Genomic DNA, 25,064 nt, shown 5'->3' on the forward strand with positions numbered 1-25,064 from the left:
AAGAATAAATCCATGAAGACTACAGCTGAAATTTGTAATACCTCCCTAGGAGACATATATGTATTTATTTTAATAACTGGATTCAAAAGAGAGCTATTTTATTTCAATTATTTTTTATTATTAAAATCTTACTTTATATGTAAATGCTTTGATATATATAGTACAGTGATATTACTAATATTTAATATTTAGACTATATTTCATATTTAGTGTTATGTTTAATGTTTAGTTATGTTAATGTTTAGTGTTAGAGTTTATTTTGATTCATTTATTCACTTTGAGACATGTATATCAGATATAATACAAACCTTTCTTTTTTTAATGAACATAAGAAACCACATAATATTTAATTTAAAAATTAAGAAAGTGTATGGGTGCCTGGGTGGATCAGTTGGTTAAGGGTCTGACTTCAGCCCAGGTCATGATCTCACGGTTCATGGGTTTGAGCCCCGCATAGGGCTCTGTGCTGACAGCTCAGAGCCTGGAGCCTGCTTTGGATTCTGTTTCACTCTCTCTCTAACCCCTTCCCAGCACTCTCTCTCTCTCTCTCTCAGAAATAAAATAAAACATTAAAGATTTCTTTTTTTTTAATTAAGAAAATGTGTTCAACTTCCAATGTAATATTTCTAGTTAAAAGTCCCTCAGTAGAATCAGAATTTAGTTTTACTTCCTTTCAAGTAATTTTTTTTAGACTATGAAGTATACTAGATAAATTATTCTCACCCTCAATTGGTATATGCACACTTCTCGCTCGTTAGCATGAGGCGCTGACGTTCTAGAAACAACCATGGTGACACCTGAATAACAGAAGAGTTGTGTTTATATATGTGCTTGCATCTTCCATGTTCACCTTCATGCTCTGTACCCTTTGAAGCTGACGCTTAGGTGCTGAAACACTACTTTCCCTGCCTTCCGTTCAACTTCAGCGGAACCAGTAAGAGCCAGGAGCCAGGATTTGGGGGTGGGAGAAGTATTTGAGACAGTAAGTCAATATTAAGATAAATGTTAGCTTTGGCATTCAGTTCTTTTGTTGTTTTATTTGTGTGTGTGTGTGTGTGTGTGTGTGTGTGTGTGTGTGTGTGCGTGTTTCCCCCAGAAGTCTTCTTATTACCTGTGCTGCTTTCTTTATAACGAAGTTTTCACTTCCACGTCAGTTTCACTGGGGCACATTCCCTTCCACGTGAGACGAGGCTAATTTTGATTTATGGTACCCTCTCCCATTCTTAGTGATGGAGAAAATTAGCATAGTCAAGATGGAGATTTTCTCAGCATGAGATACCATTTTGCATATTGCTCTTCCATTTTTATACAAGAAACCTCGGCAGAGTTGCTTTAATTTTTATAAACAGAGAAAGGCTGAGGAACCCTATTACAATTCAGCCTTGAAACCATTAGACATTGGTTTAAAACAAGTCGTCTTCACAATCACATGTCACTTTTAGTGACCTATACGCTGTACTGTAAAATGTGACATAAACACGGAGACTATATTCCCATAGTTCTGAAGATGACTAAATGTCATAATATATGTGTGGCCTTTGGAACAGTTTCAGGCACATAATAGGTGCTATATAAAATGTGTGCTATAATTATTAATAGAGCACATTCCAAAATATTCAAATGTATATTATACCAACTATTTCTCTAAACCTAATTCGATTAGTACTAAAAATTGCAACCCCTATATTTGGTAACTAAAAACACATACTATAAGCGATAGGTCAAAGAAGAAATCTTAATAAGAATAAAAAACCTACTTAGAACTAATGGATTAAGGAGCCACTACATATAAAAAAAAGTTATGATACAGTAAACATGTTAAGTAAAGGGGAATTTGTAGCATTAAATTCTCATATTAGGAAAATGATAAGAAAGAAACTAAAATCTTGACATGTGAAACTTAGATTCTTGCAAAATGAATCATAACATATATAGATACTTATTAATATGGATTCATTCAAAATATATTTATCAGGCTGTTACTCAAAAAATAAGTAATTTTATACCAATATATGATGCATATCAATACAAGCAGAATTTGAGCTAACCAGTAAAATTGCATGATTCTCTTTTTTACACTAACTGTGGAGTTCTTGCTATGCTGACCGAATCTTTATTTTACTAGTCACATTTTCACCTTCTCCAGTATTTTTTTTTAAATAATGTCAGTAAAAGCTTTTCCTTTCTGCCTAAGGTTATTATGCAGCTGCATTTTATGCTCTGTTTAAAATGGCATGACTAATAAAAATCAGCAATTTATTGACAAAACAAATGACTACTGTATACACTGTAAGCAGAGTTAATAAAATGCTTTATTGATAGAATTTATTTATCCCACCTGAGTAAGGTATAAGGGTAAAAATCTTTTCTTGAAGCCTGCCAATATTGTAAAATTTACTTCACTTGGGAGAAATCAAACATGTTCAAATCACCTTCCAAACTGTCATCATGGTCCTAGACCATGTCCTGGAAATAATTGGAATAAAATTATTGTAAGGAAAAAAAAGGATGAGTTACAAGGGGAAGTGTGTATAGCTAGGAGAGTTTAAACAAAACGTTTGCTTTGGCTTTACATTTCTTATGAACTTTTATCCATTCATTCCCAAATTATCTACTGAGCCTGAATAAATGGAATTGGCCCTGTCAACATGAGGCTTATGAAGAGATTCCAGAAACAGAAGACACTACAACGGTTTCTGATACAGTAATTATTACACGTATGCATGTGTATACACGCATGTATATGACATAGTGAATTTGGTAGGTTAACACATTTTAGATCTGCCTCTGAAAATCATTGACTGCGTTTAATAGTCTTATTCAAAGTTGAAAAGTAGTTTAACAAATAAACCAGAAAAGTATTTTATTTTTATATAGATAGGCTTCTCAAATTTATTTTGGTGGTAATTTCAAAGATTATACTATTGAAAAATTATCTATATATCTATCTATATCATCTATATCTATATATATATAGTATAATAAGGGGATAAAGCCATAAAGAATTTTTTTTGGGGGGGGGAGGAAGAGAAAGAAGCAGATGGAAAGAGAGAGAGAGAGAGAGAGAGAGAGAGAGAGAGAATCTTAAGCAGGCTCCACACCCAGCATGGAGCCCCACGATCCCATGACTGTGAGATTGTGATCTGAGCCAAAATCAAGAATTGGATGCTTAACTGACTCAACTATCCAAGTGCCCCATTAATACTTTTAAAATTTTTCTACTGGAGTACCCCACATGGCAAAGGACTGTAATTACATAGCTCTTCCTTTTCTACAACAAGTCTGGGACCACAGCCATGAGGTCTATTGTTAATGTTTTAAAATTTTTTTAATGTTTATTTATTTTTGAGAAAGAGAGAGAGACAGAGCACGAGTGGTAGAGGGGGCAGAGAGAGAGGGAGACACAGAACCTGAAGCAGGCTCCAGGCTCTGAGCTGTCAGCCCAGAGCCAGATGTGGGGCTCGAACTCACAGACTGTGAGTGTGACCTGAGCTAAAGTTGGACACTCAACAGACCCAGCCTCCCAGGTACCCCTGTTGTTACTGTTTTTAGAACTGAATGTGTTTTATCTTAAATATCCATGAAATGTTTATGTTATATGCAATATAGTTTTGTTTGGGAATAAGATAATTTGATTTTGCTTGTTTCTTGCCATCTTCTTTGAGTAATATTTTATTCCATATTATTTCCATGGTCTTTGAGTAAGTATCTTGAGTGCAGAATGATCCTTCAACTTAGTATGGTAACATTGTGGAAATTTGACACATCATGTGAATTGGACTGAATTTTACCCATGATTAACCTTTCCAGTCCAATTTGGCCTAATTGTTGCTTTTCTATGTGGATATATCATTTTCTGATTCTCATTCTTGTGTTTGTTCAGGCTAAATCTTCATGCAATTTTAGACTAGTATTTAGCTTCATCTTTCCACATGCTTAGCTTCTTTCCACTTTGGTATCTAGCCCATACTGAATTCGGTATCTTTTTTTCTAATGCTATCTTCAGAATTATGAGTAACCACTGTGATATTTTACCATGTTCTTTTAACCCATCCTAAATAAGATATTGTAAATATTATTCATCTTGAATAGAGTAACAACTCTATTGCTATCATTTATCCCCAGTTTAATTCTTTCTTTGTACATCTTTATCAAAATCATTTGAAGAAAGATCAAGTGAGTTTGCCAAAAACTATTTTTGGTTCTACTGCATCCCTGTAAGAGCTTTTTCTCCAGGATGGCATTAAAATAGTAATCAATAGCCTTTGCATAAATTATACATGTAGGTCTGTATACACCAAATTTAATAATGCCTCAGTCCACCTTTTCCACTTTGTTAAAAATGATATTACGAAAAGTTTAGTGATCTCATTTTCCTAAAGTGATAGTCTGACAGTAAATTACACTAGAAAGAAAATTTTACATTGCATGTCTTATTCTTAGCAAAGCCATCTTAACCTCTGGGAATCAATTTCCTTTCTAAGTGGCCCCTTATCATTTGTCACAAGTAATTGAAAAGTTATTTTCTGTTTAAACGTAGCAAGATCTGTATTACAACTTTAAAAAAGTCTGACTTTTAAAATATTTTGAACAATTCAATTTCAAATTTGCAGAAGTGTAGTGACAATCTCAAACTTTGATATGTTGTTGAAACTAGCGAGTTTAAATGAAATTGACAAGCACCTCCAAGTTATTTATTATAATTGTTCCCATCTGACAGTAGGCCTAGTTAGAGTGGTGCCAGATGTCAACACCTTTCATGTATTTTCAGAACAATAAACACAGTTTTGAGAAAACTCATAAATATAACAGACTGTGAGGAAATCTAAGAGAACAACATAAGTTTTGGGAGCACTGATGAGTTTTAAACATAAATAACTTTCCTGTTTATTTTGTTCTTTTGTTTTTCCCCAGTAATTTACATATTAAGAGCTGCTCCAATGGACTTTCTGAACTCATAGGGTTCTTTAAATACTTGTGGTGGCAGCTTTACCATTAACTGACATTTAATATTATTACATTTAATTTTGGAAAAGGACTTACTTTTGAGAAGAAAAGACAGGAGATTATTTTTCAACGTTTGTTAGCTTTAACTAATTTCTTTAAGTAGATTAAATCTTTCCAGATCTTTTTTTTAAAATCTCAGTATTTCATATTACAATTGTTACTTCATATTTTCTCCCCTCCACTATTCTTTCTTTTGTACTTTCCCATATTTTTCAGTATGTGGTTTGGGTGAACGATTCTTTCTTCTAGGGGAGGTGTCTGATTAGATACAAAGATTGAAGAAAAATATTTTTATTCGTCCAACAAGAAGTTATGAAAGTTATTTACTAATTTTGTCTTTTCTTTTATTTTTTAAGGTTTATTTTTGAGAGACAGAATACACACGTGGGGGAGGGGTAGAAAGAGAGGTGGAGGACAGAGGGTCAGAAGCAGGCTCCACACTGACAGCAGTGAGCCTGATGTGGAGCTCGAACTCGCAAACCACAAGATCAGGAACTTAGTTGAAGTCGGACACTCAACTGACTGAGCTACCCACGTGCCCCACTAATATTGTCTTTTCTAATCATGACCAACAACAATCCAAAATTGTGCTTATTATAGTGTAACCTATATGCCATCTTGAATATAACATTTTGGATGATGTAGCAGTATTCGTTATGAACATTTCCTCACTGTCATTCTCAAACACACACAGCACATCAGCCCTGAGGCATACATGTTTGCATACATGTGTACATGTATTTATCATCCTTCTCTGACATGCATTATTTTGTTTTGAATTTGGAAAGAGTTAGGGATAACATAAACAGAATATTTCAAACAAACACTCAACAAAGATTAAAGACATTCAAGAAAAAATAGGTGTAATGGAGATATTAGTGTCATAGCAATTGGAGGAAACAGAGTAGGTATATTGTGGCTTGTGATTTCAGAGCAGAAGCATTTCGTGATGATGCTAAGCGTACATTAATTTCATAATTTTAGAAAGCTAAAAAAAGTGGAAATGAGGATCATTGCTGTTGAGAAAACTATATTCTGGTGTTAATGAAGGCATCTAACTTGTGATTTATGCAATGTTTAAAGTCTCTTTTGAGGTAGATTTGCACTGTGTCCGTTTAGAAAACCACATCTCTAGAATTCTCTTCTTTTCATACTCCAAGGTTATCAAGTAGGTCACAAGAGACATTTTGTGTAAGAATTTCAGGGCATAAGGGAAGCAGCGGCTGCCTTGATTTGCACTGGAAGGTGTATACAGGGCTTGAGGGCCTTTGCAGCTCAAACACAATGTCATTATTTATCTGCTGGCTCACGTGATTTCTGTGGGCAGCAACAGGGTCCACAGCAACTCCATCTCTGGAATCCTCTGCTTCAGTTCCTTGAATCCTGGTCCGGCTTCATGATGAAGGGCTCCGTGTTGTGCCAGAGGATACTTCTATCAGAAGTGAGATAGAAGTATCTTACTTCTACTACTGGGCAGCAGTGAGAGATTCAGATTTAATCCCTTAATGTGGGTTCCACTCTTATGGGTTGCCATTTTTTCTTGTTTTCCACATTCATATCCATGTTTCCTTATAAATTGTGGGCCCTGTACTGAAACAGTAGCTTCACGGAAACTGTGTATTTAGTCCTATGATTGTGCTGGAAAAATCCCATGCCATAAGTCTTACATATACAACACAAGGATTTCAGTTGACTTTGTCTCCAGGATTGCAATCCCTAAGACCCCAAATAAATGCTTTTGGTTGCTCTATAATATCGCTGTCTTCTTGGTCAACACGTGCCACTTCAAAATTCAATGTTAGAAATTTTAGTTTTCTAGTTCTACTTTTTTCCTGATTATCTAATTTCTTAACACTTGATAATTTAACTCACAATATTTTGTTCTGTTGCCCTCTATTACTCCCAGTTATCCATTTACATTGCATATCTAAGAAGAATCTAACAGGCTGTGCTATTTCTACACAATCTCATTTCGGAATTGTTTTGATAAAACGATTTTGTTGTCATTGATTTCCCTCTATATTGCCACAATAATTCCAGTGTTTTCAACCTTGCTGTTCTAGATCTCACCTGCAAAATGTTTGTTTTTTGATGACACCTATATTCTTGCTCATGCACTATTTCTGAAATTTTATCATCTTGACTTTTTCATCTCCTCTTCTACGACCTCTTGTTAGTCTATTCATATATGTGTTAAAGCTACAAACAAGGGTAAAAACTACAGTAAAAAATAGCAAGTGCAGTTTGTAACTGGTTATTTTTTAAACCAATAATGTAATTGGCTGTAGATAATGCAGGAAGGCACAGCACAGTGTTCACAGCAAAACAACCTGATGGGTTGTTCTGTTTAATCCAAATGCTTATACCTAAGTTTGACTACCCCATCCTATGCCTGTCCCCATCCCCCCACTGCAAACAGCAAGTCATTAACATTACTTTAGATCAATTTGTTTCAGACATCAAGGCAATAATATATGGATTCAATTCTAGTTAAGATATCAGACAGACCCTCAGAAAATCTTTTGCATGCAGACAAAGGAACTTTTTATCAGGATGTTTTAGCTTTCCAATCACTTGTGAAGAGCTAGTTACATGGAAGTAGAGAGAAAGTTTCTTAGAAACAAATGGAACAACCAAAAGAGATGCTTGATGTGGCTATTTTAAAAAGGAGTCATTTGGAAGACTGTATCCATGCCTCTGAGTGGAGGAAATTTCAGCGTGAGAATTTGGCAGTGGTATTATGACTACTATAACTATTGTTTCCAGCTAACTTGTATTGAGTTATTAACATGAGATAGGAAGAATGCTGTATAGCTTAGAAGTGTTCCCTCTTTTAATATAGGTAAAACCTAAATGAACTCCAAGAGTAGCAAATTAAATGCAGTAAAGTTCTATTAGAATAATCAAGACAATGGTAGCAAGAGGTGGGGATAAAAGACCCCAAGTTTTCTAAATATGTTTACCAAATTTTGTAATTCATTTTCCACCTTTTCTTGGATGTTGCTTTTTTGTTGTTGTTATCATTTTTATTTATTTATTTTTAAACAACTGATAATATATTAAAAAGGTCGACCGAAGAATCTACAATGGTGACTTCAACCTCTACTCCTGGCTCAATACTGATAGAATTTCCTTAACAATCTCAAAAGAATTGTGCAAATCAATGAGTCCTTGTGGATCCTTTTCTGAAACCGGCCCTTTGAAACTTAACCACAAGGAGTTCTCACCATAAGGAGATTCTGAGTCTTGGGAGGCAACTAAACTAGTCACTAATGACTTTGAGATTATTTTCCTTTGGGCCTCTGAGAAGTGGGCACATGTCTTACCCCCAAATTTTACATTGTGGTGGGTTTAAGTAATCTAATTTGGTCAGTCGCCACCCCTGGTTCTACGGGTGTCTTCCCAGTGTCTGCATGTCGGTGGGTGGCTTCCGATCAACTTGTTCTTGGGGGAGAGGAAACCATGGGGAGTCAGGAGCAGGAGTGGGGTGTCCAGAGCCCTGAAGTGGCTGCGACCAAGTTTTCAAAGAGCTTTTGGTCATTTTAACATGAGTTACATTTTTCTTTTAGAAAATGAATACCTTCTTGGTACAGACCCCTAGTATTTATAGTAGGGAAAAAACTTATTAAATTAAATTATGTGCCTTTACTTTAACCCTGTATTTTTTTTAACGTTTATTTATTTTTGAGACAGAGACAGAGCATGAATGGGGGAGGGTCAGAGAGAGAGGGAGACACAGAATCTGAAACAGGCTCCAGGCTCTGAACTGTCAGCCCAGAGCCTGATGTGGGGCTCGAACTCACGGACCGCGAGATCATGACCTGAGCCGAAGTCGGACGCTTAACCGACTGAGCCAACCAGGCGCCCCTAACCCTGTATTTTTAAAAGCACCTTAGCTGCACATTTGTATGGCATTTATATGACAATGTACGGAATTAAGCACTGGAGGTATTATTATTCCTATTTAATACAGGAGATACATTAGAGACAAAGTTTGATTGGTCCAAGTTCACATAGTAACTTTATAATATATATAATAGCCATTATTTGACACTCAGGCATTTAGAAAATTCATTTAAAGGCACTTGACTGAACCTGTTTTCCATTTTCTTTTCATCCCATGGATGTAAGGAATTCTGACTTGAATTCTAAATTGAAGGGGAAAAAACTTTTTCATGCTATGTGTTACAACTAACAAATATTATTTTTTTTATTTTATATATGAAATTTATTGTCAAATTGGTTTCCATACAACACCCAGTGCTCATCCCAAAAGGTGCCCTCCTCAATACCCATCACCCACCCTCTCCTCCCTCCCACCCCCCATCAACCCTCAGTTTGTTCTCAGTTTTTAACAGTCTCTTATGCTTTGGCTCTCTCCCACTCTAACCTCTTTTTTTTTTTTTCCTTCCCCTCCCCCATGGGTTCCTGTTAAGTTTCTCAGGATCCACAAAAGAGTGAAACCATATGGTATCTGTCTTTCCCTGTATGGCTTATTTCACTTAGCATCACACTCTCCAGTTCCATCCACGTTGCTACAAAAGGCCATATTTCATTTTTTCTCATTGCCACGTAGTATTCCATTGTGTATATAAACCACAATTTCTTTATCCATTCATCAGTTGATGGACATTTAGGCTCTTTCCATATTTTAGCTATTGTTGAGAGTGCTGCTATGAACATTGGGGTAAAAGTGGCCCTATGCATCAGTACTCCTGTATCCCTTGGATAAATTCCTAGCAGTGCTACTGCTGGGTCATAGGGTAGGTCTATTTTTAATTTTCTGAGGAACCTCCACACTGCTTTCCAGAGCGGCTGCACCACTTTGCATTCCCACCAACAGTGCAAGAGGGTTCCCGTTTCTCCACATCCTCACCAGCATCTATAGTCTCCTGATTTGTTCATTTTGGCCACTCTGACTGGCGTGAGGTGATACCTGAGTATGGTTTTGATTTGTATTTCCCTGATAAGGAGCGACGCTGAACATCTTTTCATGTGCCTGTTGGCCATCCGGATGTCTTCTTTAGAGAAGTGTCTATTCATGTTTTCTGCCCATTTCTTCACTGGGTTATTTGTTTTTCGGCTGTGGAGTTTGGTGAGCTCTTTATAGATTTTGATACTAGCCCTTTGTCTGATATGTCATTTGCAAATATCTTTTCCCATTCCGTTGGTTGCCTTTTAGTTTTGTTGGTTGTTTCCTTTGCTGTGCAGAAGCTTTTTATCTTCATAAGGTCCCAGTAATTCACTTTTGCTTTTAATTCCCTTGCCTTTGGGGACGTGTCGAGTAAGAGATTGCTACGGCTGAGGTCAGAGAGGTCTTTTCCTGCTTTCTCCTCTAAGGTTTTGATGGTTTCCTGTCTCACATTCAGGTCCTTTATCCATTTTGAGTTTATTTTTGTGAATGGTGTGAGAAAGTGGTCTAGTTTCAACCTTCTGCATGTTGCTGCCCAGTTCTCCCAGCACCATTTGTTAAAGAGGCTGTCTTTTTTCCATTGGATGTTCTTTCCTGCTTTGTCAAAGATGAGTTGGCCATATGTTTGTGGGTCTAGTTCTGGGGTTTCTATTCTATTCCATTGGTCTATGTGTCTGTTTTTGTGCCAATACCATGCTGTCTTGATGATGACAGCTTTGTAGTAGAGGCTAAAGTCTGGGATTGTGATGCCTCCTGCTTTGGTCTTCTTCTTCAAAATTACTTTGGCTATTCGGGGCCTTTTGTGGTTTCATATGAATTTTAGGATTGCTTGTTCTAGTTTCAAAAAGAATGCTGGTGCAATTTTGATTGGGATTGCATTGAATGTGTAGATAGCTTTGGGTAGTATTGACATTTTGACTATATTTATTCTTCCAATCCATGAGCAGGGAATGTCTTTCCATTTCTTTAAATCTTCTTCAATTACCTTCATAAGCTTTCTATAGTTTTCAGCATACAGATCCTTTACATCTTTGGTTAGATTTATTCCTAGGTATTTTATGCTTCTTGGTGAATTGTGAATGGGATCAGTTTCTTTATTTGTCTTTCTGTTGCTTCATTGTTAGTGTATAAGAATGCAACTGATTTCTGTACATTGATTTTGTATCCTGCAACTTTGCTGAATTCCTGTATCAGTTCTAGCAGACTTTTGGTGGAGTCTATCGGATTTTCCATGTATAATATCATGTCATCTGCAAAAAGCGAAAACTTGACTTCATCTTTGCCAATTTTGATGCCTTTGATTTCCTTTTGTTGTCTGATTGCTGATGCTAGAACTTCCAGCACTATGTTAAACAGCAGCGGTGAGAGTGGGCATCCCTGTCGTGTTCCTGATCTCAGGGAGAGAGCTCTCAGTTTTTCCCCGTTGAGGATGATGTTAGCTGTGGGCTTTTCATAAATGGCTTTTATGATCTTTAAGTATGTTCCTTCTATCCTGACTTTCTCAAGGGTTTTTATTAAGAAAGGGTGCTGGATTTTGTCAAAGGCCTTTTCTGCATCGATTGACAGGATCATATGGTTCTTCTCTTTTTTTTTGTTAATGTGATGTATCACGTTGATTGATTTGCGAATGTTGAACCAGCCCTGCATCCGAGGAATGAATCCCACTTGATCATGGTGAATAATTCTTTTTATATGCCGTTGAATTGGATTTGCTAGTATCTTATTGAGAATTTTTGCATCCATATTCATCAGGGATATTGGCCTGTAGTTCTCTTTTTTTACTGGGTCTCTGTCTGGTTTAGGAATCAAAGTAATACTGGCTTCATAGAATGAGTCTGGAAGTTTTCCTTCCCTTTCTATTTCTTGGAATAGCTTGAGAAGGATAGGTATTATCTCTGCTTTAAACGTCTGGTAGAACTCCCCTGGGAATCCATCTGGTCCTGGACTCTTATTTGTTGGGAGATTTTTGATAATCGATTCAATTTCTTCACTGGTTATGGGTCTGTTCAAGCTTTCTATTTCCTCCTGATTGAGTTTTGGAAGAGTGTGGGTGTTCAGGAATTTGTCCATTTCTTCCAGGTTGTCCAATTTGTTGGCATATAATTTTTCATAGTATTCCCTGATAATTGTTTGTATCTCTGAGGGATTGGTTGCAATAATCCCATTTTCATTCATGATTTTATCTATTTGGGTCATCTCCCTTTTCTTTTTGAGAAGCCTGGCTAGAGGTTTGTCAATTTTGTTTATTTTTTCAAAAAACCAACTCTTGGTTTCGTTGATCTGCTCTACAGTTTTTTAGATTCTATATTGTTTATTTCTGCTCTGATCTTTATTATTTCTCTTCTTCTGCTGGGTTTAGGCTGCCTTTGCTGTTCTGCTTCTAGTTCCTTTAGGTGTGCTGTTAGATTTTGTATTTGGGATTTTTCTTGTTTCTTGAGATAGGCCTGGATTGCAATGTATTTTCCTCTCAGGACTGCCTTCGCTGCGTCCCAAAGCGTTTGGATTGTTGTATTTTCATTTTCGTTTGTTTCCATATATTTTTTAATTTCTTCTCTAATTGCCTGGTTGACCCACTCATTCGTTAGTAGGGTGTTCTTTAACCTCCATGCTTTTGGAGGTTTTCCAGACTTTTTTCTGTGGTTGATTTCAAGCTTCATAGCATTGTGGTCTGAAAGTATGCATGGTATAATTTCAATTCTTGTAAACTTATGAAGGGCTGTTTTGTGACCCAGTATATGATCTATCTTGGAGAATGTTCCATGTGCACTCGAGAAGAAAGTATATTCTGTTGCTTTGGGATGCAGAGTTCTAAATATATCTGTCAAGTCCATCTTATCCAATGTCTCATTCAGGGCCCTTGTTTCTTTATTGACCGTGTGTCTAGATGATCTATCCATTTCTGTAAGTGGGGTGTTAAAGTCCCCTGCAATTACCACATTCTTATCAATAAGGTTGCTTATGTTTATGAGTAATTGTTTTATATATTTGGGGGCTCCGGTATTCGGCACATAGACATTTATAATTGTTAGCTCTTCCTGATGGATAGACCCTGTAACTATTATATAATGTCCTTCTTCATCTCTTGTTACAGCCTTTAATTTAAAGTCTAGTTTGTCTGATATAAGTATGGCTACTCCAGCTTTCTTTTGGCTTCCAGTCGCATGATAACTAGTTCTCCATCCCCTCACTCTCAATCTAAAGGTGTCCTCAGGTCTAAAATGAGTCTCTTGTAGACAGCAAATAGATGGGTCTTGTTTTTTTATCCATTCTGATACCCTATGTCTTTTGGTTGGCGCATTTAATCCATTTACATTCAGTGTTATTATAGAAAGATACAGGTTTAGAGTCATTGTGATGTCTGTATGTTTTATGCTTGTAGTGATGTCTCTGGGACTTTGTCTCACAGGGTCCCCCTTAGGATCTCTTGTAGGGCTGGTTTAGTGGTGACAAACTCCTTCAGTTTTTGTTTGTTTGGGAAGACCTTTATCTCTCCTTCTATTCTAAATGACAGACTTGCTGGATAAAGGATTCTCGGCTGCATATTTTTTCTGTCTAGCACCCTGAAAATCTCCTGCCAATTCTTTCTGGCCTGCCAAGTTTCAAAGAGAGATCAGTCACGAGTCTTATAGGTCTCCCTTTATATGTGAGGGCACGTTTACCCCTTGCTGCTTTCAGAATTTTCTCTTTATCCTTGTATTTTGCCAGTTTCACTATGATATGTCGTGCAGAAGATCGATTCAAGTTACGTCTGAAGGGAGTTCTCTGTGCCTCTTGGATTTCAATGCCTTTTTCCTTCCCCAGTTCAGGGAAGTTCTCAGCTATTATTTCTTCAAGTACCCCTTCAGCACCTTTCCCTCTCTCTTCCTCCTCTGGGATACCAATTATGCGTATATTATTTCTTTTTAGTGTATCACTTAGTTCTCTAATTTTCCCCTCATACTCCTGGATTTGTTTATCTCTCTTTTTCTCAGCTTCCTCTTTTTCCATAACTTTATCTTCTAGTTCACCTATTCTCTCCTCTGCCTCTTCAATCCGAGCCGTGGTGGTTTCCATTTTGTTATGCATTTCCTTTAAAGCATTTTTCAGCTCCTCGTGACTGCTCCTTAGTCCCTTGATCTCTGTATCAAGAGATTCTCTGCTGTCCTATATACTGTTTTCAAGCCCAGCGATTAATTTTATGACTATTATTCTAAATTCACTTTCTGTTATATTATTTAAATCCTTTTTGATCAGCTCATTAGATGTTGTTATTTCCTGGAGATTCTTCTGAGGGGAATTCTTCCGCTTGGTCATTTTGGATAGTCCCTGGCGTGGTGAGGACCTGCAGGGCACTTCCCCTGTGCTGTGGTGTATAACTGGAGTTGGTGGGCGGAGCCGCAGTCAGACCTGATGTCTGCTCCCAGCCCACCGCTGGGGCCACATTCAGACTGGTGTGTGCCTTCTCTTCCCCTCTCCTAGGGGCGGGATTCACTGTGGGGTGGCGTGGCCTGTCTGGGCTACTTGCACACTGCCAGGCTTGTGATGCTGGGGATCTGGCATATTAGCTGGGGTGGGTAGGCAAGGTGCATGGGGGCTGGAGGGGCAGGCTTAGCTCCCTTCTCCTTAGGTGATCCACTTCAGGAGGGGCCCTGTGACAGCGGGAGGGAGTCAGATCCGCTGCTGGAGGTTTGGCTCCGCAGAAGCACAGAGTTGGGTGTTTGCCCGGATCGAGCAAGTTCCCTGGCAGGATCTGGTTCTCTTTGGGATTTTGGCTGGGGGATGGGCGGGGGAGATGGCGCTGGCGAGCGCCTTTGTTCCCCACCAAACTGAGCTCTGTCGTCAGGGGGCTCAGCAGCTCTCCTTCCCTTTGTCTTCCAGCCTTCCCGCTTTCTGAGCAGGGCTGTTAACTTATGACCTCCCAGACGCTAAGTCGCGCTTGCTGTCATAACACAGTCCGTCAGGCCCCTCCGCTTTTGCCAGCCAGACTCGGGGGCTCTGCTTGGCCTGCGAGCCGCCCCTCCGCCCTGGCTCCCTCCTGCCAGTCCGTGGAGCGCGCACCGCCTTGCCGCCCTTCCTACCCTCTTCCGTGGGCCTCTCGTCTGCGCTTGGCTCCGGCGACTCCGTTTGCTAATCCTCTGGCGGTTTTCTGGGTTATTTAGGCAGGTGTAGGTGGAATCTCAGTGATCAGCAGGACGCGCGGTGAGCCCAGCGTCCTCCTACGCCGCCATCTTCCTCACAACTAACAAATATTATATGCATAATATGGAAATTTTATCAGATGAAAGAACATCAAAATGGTATTTTTTTATATTATGGCTATAAATCAGTATTCTGAAAACCACTATTTTTACAAATATTCAAAATTTTTTGTTAATTTTTCATCTGAAATTTTGACAAAACCATGCCTTTTATCTTCCAAATATATTTATAAAAGATTATAAAAGAAAATATCTCCTCTATAAATGTGTTCTTTCTTGTCATACGGACATGGGTGGATTTGATTTAAAAATATGTTTTATAACACTCTTTAGTGTATTTATTATTTATACTTGGGTTATGACCCATTACTTACTAATTTTCTCCATGAAAGAAGATTCTTAAATAATAAAAGTAAAGTTAATGTCACTCTTACTCTTCCTGAATTCTAACACTTTGTTCTGTAGAAAAAGAAATAAATACATAGGTATATGATAGTTAATGTCTGTAGCTGGGAAGAAGTTAGGAAATACAGTCAAACCTTGGATTGTGAATAACTTGTTCTGTGAGTGTTCCACAAGACGAGCAAATATTTCTAATAAATTTTAACTTGATAAACAAGCCATGTCTTGCGGTATGAGTAGACTGTGACACCAAACGTCACATGATCACAACTGAGCAAATGGTTCTTGAAATATGCTTTGATATACAAGTGCTTTGGATTACAAGTGTTTCTGGTATATATTATGCTCACACACCAAGGTTTTACTGTAAATATATTCATCTACAAAAATAATAGCAAATGCAGTCCACAGTACATGAATTGGTCAATGTTTAGTTTTGTCTAGGTTCACTTTGTTTTGTTTTTGCTTTATATATGTGAACCACATTGTATTTTATTAGTGACAAAGTGTTGGCTTTTTGGAACTTCAATCAGAGCCTAAAAGAACAACGTAGAGTTTGGTTCAAGTCTTCACAGAACTAACTTGTATTTTAGTAGACCTTAATTTGTATTTTATTGGTCAGAAAAAATATATAATAAAAATAATATTTGTTATGTCTATCATTTAATTGCAAATTAACTTTACCTATATTTAAGTTTATTAATGTTCTTTAGTATAAGGAAAGTGTCTTACTCTGAATTAGTAGATCTAAAGTGCCTATAAACAGTATTTATTTGAAACATGTTGACAATTAGTAAAGCCAAGGTATTAATTTGATATTAGTTCATTCTCCTGGGGACAGTATTTTCCAATCAAAGAACCTTATTTATACCAACAGACATTTACATATAGGCTAGGTTCTATTGTGTTAATTAATTACATTAATTAATATTACAGTTATCTTTGAAATTTTCCCATATGGGATTCTCTGGAATAATTAACTATCTTATCTTTTGATCTAAAATTCCTTTTTTATTATAATTTATGATTTTTTACCCTTCTTTGTTTAGTTAATTGAAAATAAAATTAATGCATTCAAATTGATATTCATTCCTCATTTAAATTGAGAGTGTTCTTAAATTTAATTTCCTATAATCCGAAAGCGCTGTTTAACACAAAATTCAAAGAATTAAAGCAATCCTAATGTTGCCATTCTTTGCATTTTCCTCCAACTTAAAATTATTTTTATTTTATTTTTTGAAATGCGTAATTCTTGTTAAATATTGTCTCCCAATTCAAAACAAGGACGGTAAAGCAATAAAGAAAACACTAAAGAGGAGAGCCTTCATGGCTCTGCCAGTTAAGCACCCCACTCTTGATTTCAGCTCAGGCCTTATCTCACGGTTCTTGAAGTTGGGCTCTGCACTAACAGGCAGAGTCTTCTTGGGATTTTCTCTCTCCTCTCTCTGCTCCTCTCCCACTTGCTCAGGCATGTTCTCTCTCTCTCTCTCTCTCTCTCTCTCTCTCTCAAAATAAATAAATAAGCATCAAAGAAAGCATTAAAGAAAAAATGTTTCTTAAAAAGAAACAATAATGAGTTAAATATGTTTAACTTAACTAAATGTACTTATAAACAAGATCAACCATATAAGGTAAAAAAATAATTTTTTAGGTAAATTTTTGGTGATGTATGTATCTATATGTGCTATTAACTTTAAAAATCTTGTCCAAGAAGAAAAGGGTATGTTGATTTTTAAGATCCATTTCTCACTTATAAGTAAATGAAAAAAAAAACTGGTTTATCAATTAATAAACCTTGCCTAATAAACTGAAAAACGAAAATAAATTGATATTAATTATCGATATTTTATCAACATTTTAGATACTCTTTTTTAAATGTTTTTTTTATTATTTATTTTTGAGACAGATAGAGATGGAGCATGAGCAGGGGAGGGGCAGAGAAAGAGCGAAACACAGAATCCGAAGCAGGCTCCAGGCTCTGAGCTGTCAGCACAGAGCCTGACTTAGGGCTTGAACTCACAAACCGCGAGATCATGACCTGAGCCAACCAACCGAGCCACCCAGGCACCCCAACATTTTAAATACTTTTTATTTGTACTTATTCACTGAAATCTGAGTGTATTGGCAAAAAGCTCCTGAGTTTTAATAGTATTTTTAGAAAATTATGATCTGAATCTCATCTTCCTACACTCATGAACAGATATTATTGGTATTGTTTTTTCACAGGTGAAAGATATACATTATGAGTTACAAAATAGAAAAAACATTACAGATTTATATGGTTTGGCTAAATCAATGAGCCAGAAAATGCAGACTACATAGAAAATATTGAAGAGGGGTGCCTGGATGGCTCAGTCAGGTAAGCGTCTGACTTAGGCTCAGGTCCTGATCTCATGTTTCATGAGTTCCAGCCCTTTGTGGGGCTCTGTGCTGACAGCTCAAAGCCTGGAGCCTGCTTTGGATCCTGTCTCTTTCCTTCTCTCTCTCTCCTCTCTCTCTCTCTCTCTCTCTCTCTCTCTCTCTCTGACCCTGCCCTGCTTGCACTCTGTCTCTCCCTGTCTCTCTCAAAAATAAACATAAAAAAGAAATAAGTAAAGAATTAATGTCCCATTCATAGAAGTACTCTTTAAAAAAATCAATCACTTTTGTGAAATGAGAAAAGCATATTTTTAAATCTTGGTAACTACATATAAAGAGGACTGTTAGCAAACAGGAGTGGATTAAACATACTGTGAACTACTGGGGACTTTGGCTCTGACTTTAACTTCAACTGTACTAGGTAAATGGAAAAGAAGAGATGTTGGGGTGATATGATTAGCTTCATATATTTGAATGTCTGTCATACTGAAAATTGATTAGAGCATTTCTTTTGATCTCAAGGTAAATCTGAGAATAAGGGTGACAGTCACTTGAGTGCTTAAAATGCAAGCGAAGACCATTCACCTTCACTCAGTGTTCTTCAATGCCTTTTAAAAGTGAGAAACCAACATGGCATAGAGAGAAGTACAGGCATACCTCAGAGATATTGCAGGTTTGGTTCTAGACCACTGCAATGCCAGTCAGAATTTTTTGGTTTCCCAGTGCCTATAAAAGTTATGTTTACATAATACTCTAGTGTATTAAGTTGTCAGTAGTATTACATCTAAAAACACAATGTGCATACCTTAATTAAAAAATATTTTATTACTGGGTGCCTGGGTGGCTCAGCCAGTTAAGCAACCAACTCTTGCTTTCTGTTCAGGTCATGATCTCACAGTTTGTGAGTTCAAGCCCCACACTGGGCTGCACACTGAGAGTGCACAGTCTGCTTGGAATTCTCTCTCCCCTTATCTCTACCCCTCACGTGCTCTCTTCTCTCTCTGTCTCTCAAAATAAGTAAAACAAATTTTAAAAAATTAAAAAAAATATTTCATTACTAAAAAGAGCTAACCATCATCTGAACTTTCAGTGAGTCATGATCACTAATCACAGATCACCATAACAAATATAACAATAATGAAAAAGTTTGAAATATTGTGAGAATTACCAAAATTACCAGACATGAAGTGCTCAAATGCTGTTGGAAGAATGGTACTTTTAGACTTGCTGGATATGGGGTTGCCACATCTTCAATTTATAAAAACACAGTATCTGCAAACACAATAAAGCAAGCCCAATAAAATGAGATATACCTGTATGTTAAAATTTGTGTCAGATAATTCATATGATAGACTTAATAAACATGTGGATTTTGGAAAGTTATTTATGTGTCTGAGGATGTTACCCTATATAACAATATATGGTTTATTGACAGGTTATTAGGATTAAATAATGTAAGTGAAATGGCTGACAAGTTACAGTTTCTTAGTAATGTTATTGTATTTACAAAATTCAACATTTTAATGGGTGTATGATATTAATGAAAGGTATGCTTTAATATTAGGAAAATGATTTTATTACATGTAAAATTCATACTTAAACTGCATTCTTATATTACCCAAATATCATCGCAGTATAAATTTAGATGGTTGACATGTAACGAATTGTAAGCCTCTCTAGTTGAATAAATTGTCTATAAATGTGCTCATTCATGCAAGAAAATACATCACACCAATCAAATTGCAGATATAATGCAAAAGCAAAACTGTGCTGTGAATTTTAAACACCTTTTTAATTTGACAGTAGTTACCTGACTAGAGACGAAATAGACAGAATTATTTACAACCACAGAAACTGCTGCTGGGTCGAAATTGACACTGAAGAAGTTCGCCCTTTGGCAACCCCCCTGGGCAAGAGTGCCACCATGTCACTGTAAATAACCCTGTTGTCATGCCCCCAAGGGACACTGTTGTCTATAATATCACAAAAAAGTAATGAGAGGAAAAGATTTTCTGTGAGAACACGAGTCATTTCTAAGCATTAAACTAACAAAGCTTGAACTAAGGCAGACGAGAAGTCCGCTGTGGGAAATTGCATTGAAGCTGCACATCAGCAAAACGTCTTGGCAGGAAATGGCCGGACACGTAGAAGTACAATCACTGTCTTTATTCTCTACTCTTGGGAACACTAATATGAAAGTGACTAATATGGTATAATAGTTCCCAGAACCAATTAATTAATCATAGCATGCCATTAATAGATACATTCCTTAGGGGGAATATTTCATGCTCAGGGAAATTAAACCATTTTATTATGATAAAGTTTTCCCAGTCAAAAGTACTTCAAATTTACATTCTCACTGTTAACAAGGTGGGGATTTCCTAAATGAAGGAATTAGTTTCATATGGACTACAGGTGATTTCTGGAGAAAATTACCTACGGTGCTCAAGAGGAGTAAAGTTAGAGATAGGTTCTTTTTGGCTTTTTACTTGTGCTTTGCATTAATTAAAAATATTTAATGCATTGTTCCCATTTTGAAACACCAAATGGTGATCAAGTCAATGTTCCATTAAAACACAGTCCAATACCTGCTTTTCATTTCAAATAAATGGAACAGAGTCCCAGTCTCTTAGTTGAAAAGTCTGAAGCTTCGTTATCTGCTTTATCACTTCGTTATTACAAAAATGTTAGTCATTGCTTTTCTTCTTTCAGTTACACAGATTCCTTAAAAATCAGGCAAAGTCATGTTTTTCAAGAGTTTGACTTTGTTCATATTAATGTAAATTTCAATTGTTTCATTGATAGTAATATTAAATAGCTAAACAAGTGCATAAAATACATCAACTTTGTTTTCTTTATTTTCTCCTCCCAAGGACATGTGTCCTTATGATACAAACACTTTTCACTATCCTCAGTGCAATGCATCACCTACTTAAATAGTGTCCAATACTCTCAACCTCATTCATGAAAACAGTATTAAAGTTTTCTTAGTTTGTTGTTTGCATATACTTTTTTTCATTTAAAAGGAGAAATTATATGTAACATTTATCTTTCTGTAGGACTCAGTCTACAGTTATCAAGGGTCCAGTCTTGTCCTCAGTTATACAATATTATATGTAATTGTTTTTTTCTCTGGCATTTTTCCTTCTTATTTACCTTACGATATGAGCCTCTGACCTGATTGTGTGAGGTCAATGATTATTCTCCATACTCTATTTATAGATAGCTTCAATGTACTGGATAGTCATTATTTACAATCTTTAAGTTTATAATAGGGAAATGCTATTTCTCTTAAATTTTCTCTCCTGGCCAATTAGCAATTATTTTTTCTTCACACCTATCACATTGATGGGCAGGATAATTCCTGTGATCAGTAGCTACATATGTCCTCTAGTACATGAGGCAAAGATGTAATGAACACAGGTGGCATAATCATGCTAACCCACTACCAGGGAAAAATTCTCCCAATGAAGAAAAGGGAGACCTCAGAATATAGGAATGAAACTTGGTTTGGGGCACATATTATAAAACTCTAGTCAGAAATGACCTGCTAAAGAACGGAATCTTTTCTATCTAAATTCTATCCTCCTTTAGGCCTTGGCTAGTGTAGAGGAAGAAAAATAATTTCCCTCTATCTTGTAGGTTCCTGGCTGAGACTCCCCTTGTAATAGAAGACAAACGTACAGGAGAAAAACAAAGTTTAATAACACGTTTGTAACAGGGGGAAAAAAAAGTATTGGACTCCATGTTGCTTTTATTTCCCTTGCTACTGTGACCTATAAGTTAGAAACTTCTGTTTAGCCCTGATGTAGGCATGTGAATCATCAAAGGGATTTTGCTTACAGCTAAGATTTGCAAAAACCACTCTTTACCCAGAACTTACCTCACCCAAGGAGATAGGGAAGTAGCCCGACCAGACATTATCCCAATTCCTTCAAGATTGAACAATGACCATAACTCAGAGGGGATTAAAACCATGTCCCACAGAGTTAGTGACTTTTAAAGTAGCAGAAAATTTAAAGCTTGTGTTTCAGAAAACTGTTTCCTGTTTCATCAGCTTTTGTATTGTTATGCCCAGAATTCGTGATCCCCAAAGACCACTAGGGAGGCGAGTCCGATGCAAAAGCAAAGAGCCTTTATTCGAGCTAGCTTGAGCTCAATCCCTACCTGCACCGACGCAGTGGTGAGATACCGGGGAGAGAGAGCGAGTTTCAGAAGCACAAAGGTTTTATAGGGGTCTAGGGGCAGTTGGTGAGGTAATGGCTGTGGCCTCAGCTGATTGGCTGGGGAAGGGTCGGAGTCCTGTTACGAGTCGCTGGGCGTGTTTTGATCAGGAAGTTTGAATGGGTGAGGGGTAGGTTACTCAAGTGGAGGAGGAGTGATCTAGGTGAAGGACACAGAACAAGATGGAGTAGGCCGGCATAGGCCAGCCCTTTCAGTATCTTTACGGCCCACTAACAAATCCACCACTATCTGTCTCGTGGAAGCTTGGACTCAAGGTCAACTGATATGGTTCCAGTCCATGAACAAGCAGGGCCTTGCATTGCTTACCTAGGATAATGAGCCCAAGACCCTATCCAGTTTATACCAGTTCTCAGAACATGACCATAGCCCCTTCTCCTTGTCCTAAAATAATCCTGAGGTCAGCACCTAAATTTTTCCTCATTCTGATGTTAAGTTTCCACCACAAAGTGAACACTGGATGTATATTACATATATGTTGGCTCATTGTGTATGCTCCATCTTTCTTCATGCACAGTCTCAAATTTCCCATCCTTTTCATCAATAGGAGTAATCTCAATCACTACATTTAGAAAAAAAGTTGTTCTCTCCCTTAGGGAAGTGGATTTGAAGCTTATCCTGTCATTTTCTTGTTTGGCTGCCTCTCAAATAAACTCTTTCCTTGCTGCATACTTGATGTCTGGATGAGCGGTTTTGCTACACATTAGGCACACAGACTTGGATTCAATTATATATTTACCTCGCGTATACATGGTAGATGCCCAGAAAAATGCAGTAACTGTACATAATGACCCAAGCCATTACTTTAAATATCATTTCCAGCTAAAGGCAAATGAAGACTGGGCTGGAGGAGCCAGGTTTTCAAGCACAGTCCAGGAAATAAGGATAAGGTTGTTATGCAGATGTAAGTCTGTACCTTTTCCACTGATAAGAGTTTTTACAGATTTTTGTCATCCTATTCCTGGTGTAGAGAGGAAGTCACCCTTACAAATGGAGATTTTCTTATAAATGTAAATGTCTCTTACAAAAAGGTAACTTCTACTGGTTTTTTGGAGCTTCTCTTGTGTCCTTAGTTTCTTAAAAATAATCATTTGAGGGGCGCCTGGGTGGCGCAGTCGGTTAAGCATCCGACTTCAGCCAGGTCACGATCTCGCGGTCCGGGAGTTCGAGCCCCACCTCAGGCTCTGGACTGATGGCTCAGAGCCTGGAGCCTGTTTCCGATTCTGTGTCTCCCTCTCTCTCTGCCCCTCCCCCGTTCATGCTCTGTCTCTCTCTGTCGCAAAAAAATAAATAAACGTTGAAAAAAATTAAAAAAAAATAATAATCATTTGAAGGGGTTCCTGGGTGGCTCCGTTGGTTAAGCATCTGACTCTTGATATTGGCTCAGGTCATGATCTCATGGTTCCTGAGTTTGAGCCTTTTGCTGACAGCACAGAGCTTGGTTGGGATTCTCTCTCCCTCTCTCTCGTGCTTGCTCACTCTCTCTCAAAAATAAATAAATGAACATTAAAAGAAAATAAAAAATAATCAGCTGAAGATAATTCTTATTTCTAAGAGGCATATTTTGTAGGAGCAAATTCTGCTTCCTTTACCTGAAAGATTGTATAATTTATTATCCAAACAGAACATTTTTTGAGGTTGGAAGTACTGTTAATAATTATGTCAGCATTACAAGACTAAATCCATACTCTTACACAGTCTTTAGATATAATCTCTTTCTACCGCAACATTTTGTCAATAAGCCTCAATGAAGACACTAGCTCATTTCCCAAAATTTTAGAGCTTATTCTTGGATAGCTCCCTTCATTAAGCATATGCTAATTATTCCTAATAAAATGTGATCCTATAAAGAGACCAAAAATTGAGATCTTTTTCTATGTAACCTGATTTTTAAATTAGGCTTTGGCCAAAAATAGTAATAAAGTGTTGACTTTATTTTCAAGATTTTTTTTTAATTTTTTTTAACGTTTTATTTATTTTTGAGACAGAGAGAGACAGAGCATGAACGGGGGAGGGGCAGAGAGAGAGGGAGACACAGAATCGGAAGCAGGCTCCAGGCTCTGAGCCATCAGCCCAGAGCCTGACGAGGGGCTCGAACTCACGGACCGCGAGATCGTGACCTGAGCTGAAGTCGGCCGCTTAACCGACTGAACCACCCAGGCACCCCTATTTTCAAGATGTTTAAGCTTGAAACAAATAAAATAATAATAAAATACTAATAACACATTAGGACTAAAACACAAACCTATATACATAAATAGAACTTGATATAATAGTAAAAGTAAACTCACTCATAATACTGGTATACATACTGTTGTACTATTAAATTTTGTTATGAATGATAAAAATCTAATAATTACCAGTACTATGTTAAAATGAAACAATATGCCCCAAATGGAGTCATTTTGCTAAGCTCCACCAAGACTTAAAGCTTAACCAAACTGCAGCTTTAGTTTCTCTCAGGAGTGAAATGTAAGCCAATCTGTCTGAAATTTTCTGATTAGCCTTAGTGATATACTTTGCATGATAAGACCCACTGTCTTATGTAAGGTGAGGTAAACTTGCCTGAAATGATCCACTCTTTTAACTTCCTTCTACCAACTTCCTTCTGCCCATAAAAGTCTTCATTTTGCCCACAAAAATCTTCATTTTGTACAATCCTCAGAGCTCCCCTCTATTTGCTAAGTGAGGTGCTGCCCAGTTTATGAATCACTGAATGAAACCAATTATATCTTTATATTCATTCAGTTTATTAAAAAAAAATTTTGTTGTTGCAGTGATGGAATCCAAAGCAAACTCCCTGTGGCATATGGGGACAAGAAAAAACACAGGTGCAGTAACCACCAACACTGAGTTCACTCTTTCTTGCCGTTTCTCTTGGTTCTGAGCTCTGCTCTCTTTGCATTGAGTTCCCAATATAATTGGCTTTCCAGTCAGTTTCCCACTAGATTGGAACCTCCCCCCTC

The 25,064-nt window shown here is 37.2% G+C and overlaps 1 long non-coding RNA gene across 1 annotated transcript in view; it reads right to left on the bottom strand.

Annotated features, from left to right (window-relative positions):
- The window catches only part of LOC123382835, a 42,863-nt gene extending 23,731 nt beyond the window's left edge, over positions 1-19,132 (bottom strand). Inside the window, exon 1 of the long non-coding RNA XR_006591877.1 lies at positions 19,034-19,132. This is a non-coding gene — a long non-coding RNA (uncharacterized LOC123382835). The remainder of the gene's footprint in view (positions 1-19,033) is intronic.
- Between the last annotated feature and the right edge of the window lie 5,932 nt (positions 19,133-25,064).

Source organism: Felis catus, chromosome F1, assembly GCF_018350175.1.
Source record: "Felis catus isolate Fca126 chromosome F1, F.catus_Fca126_mat1.0, whole genome shotgun sequence".
NCBI lineage: Eukaryota > Metazoa > Chordata > Mammalia > Carnivora > Felidae > Felis > Felis catus.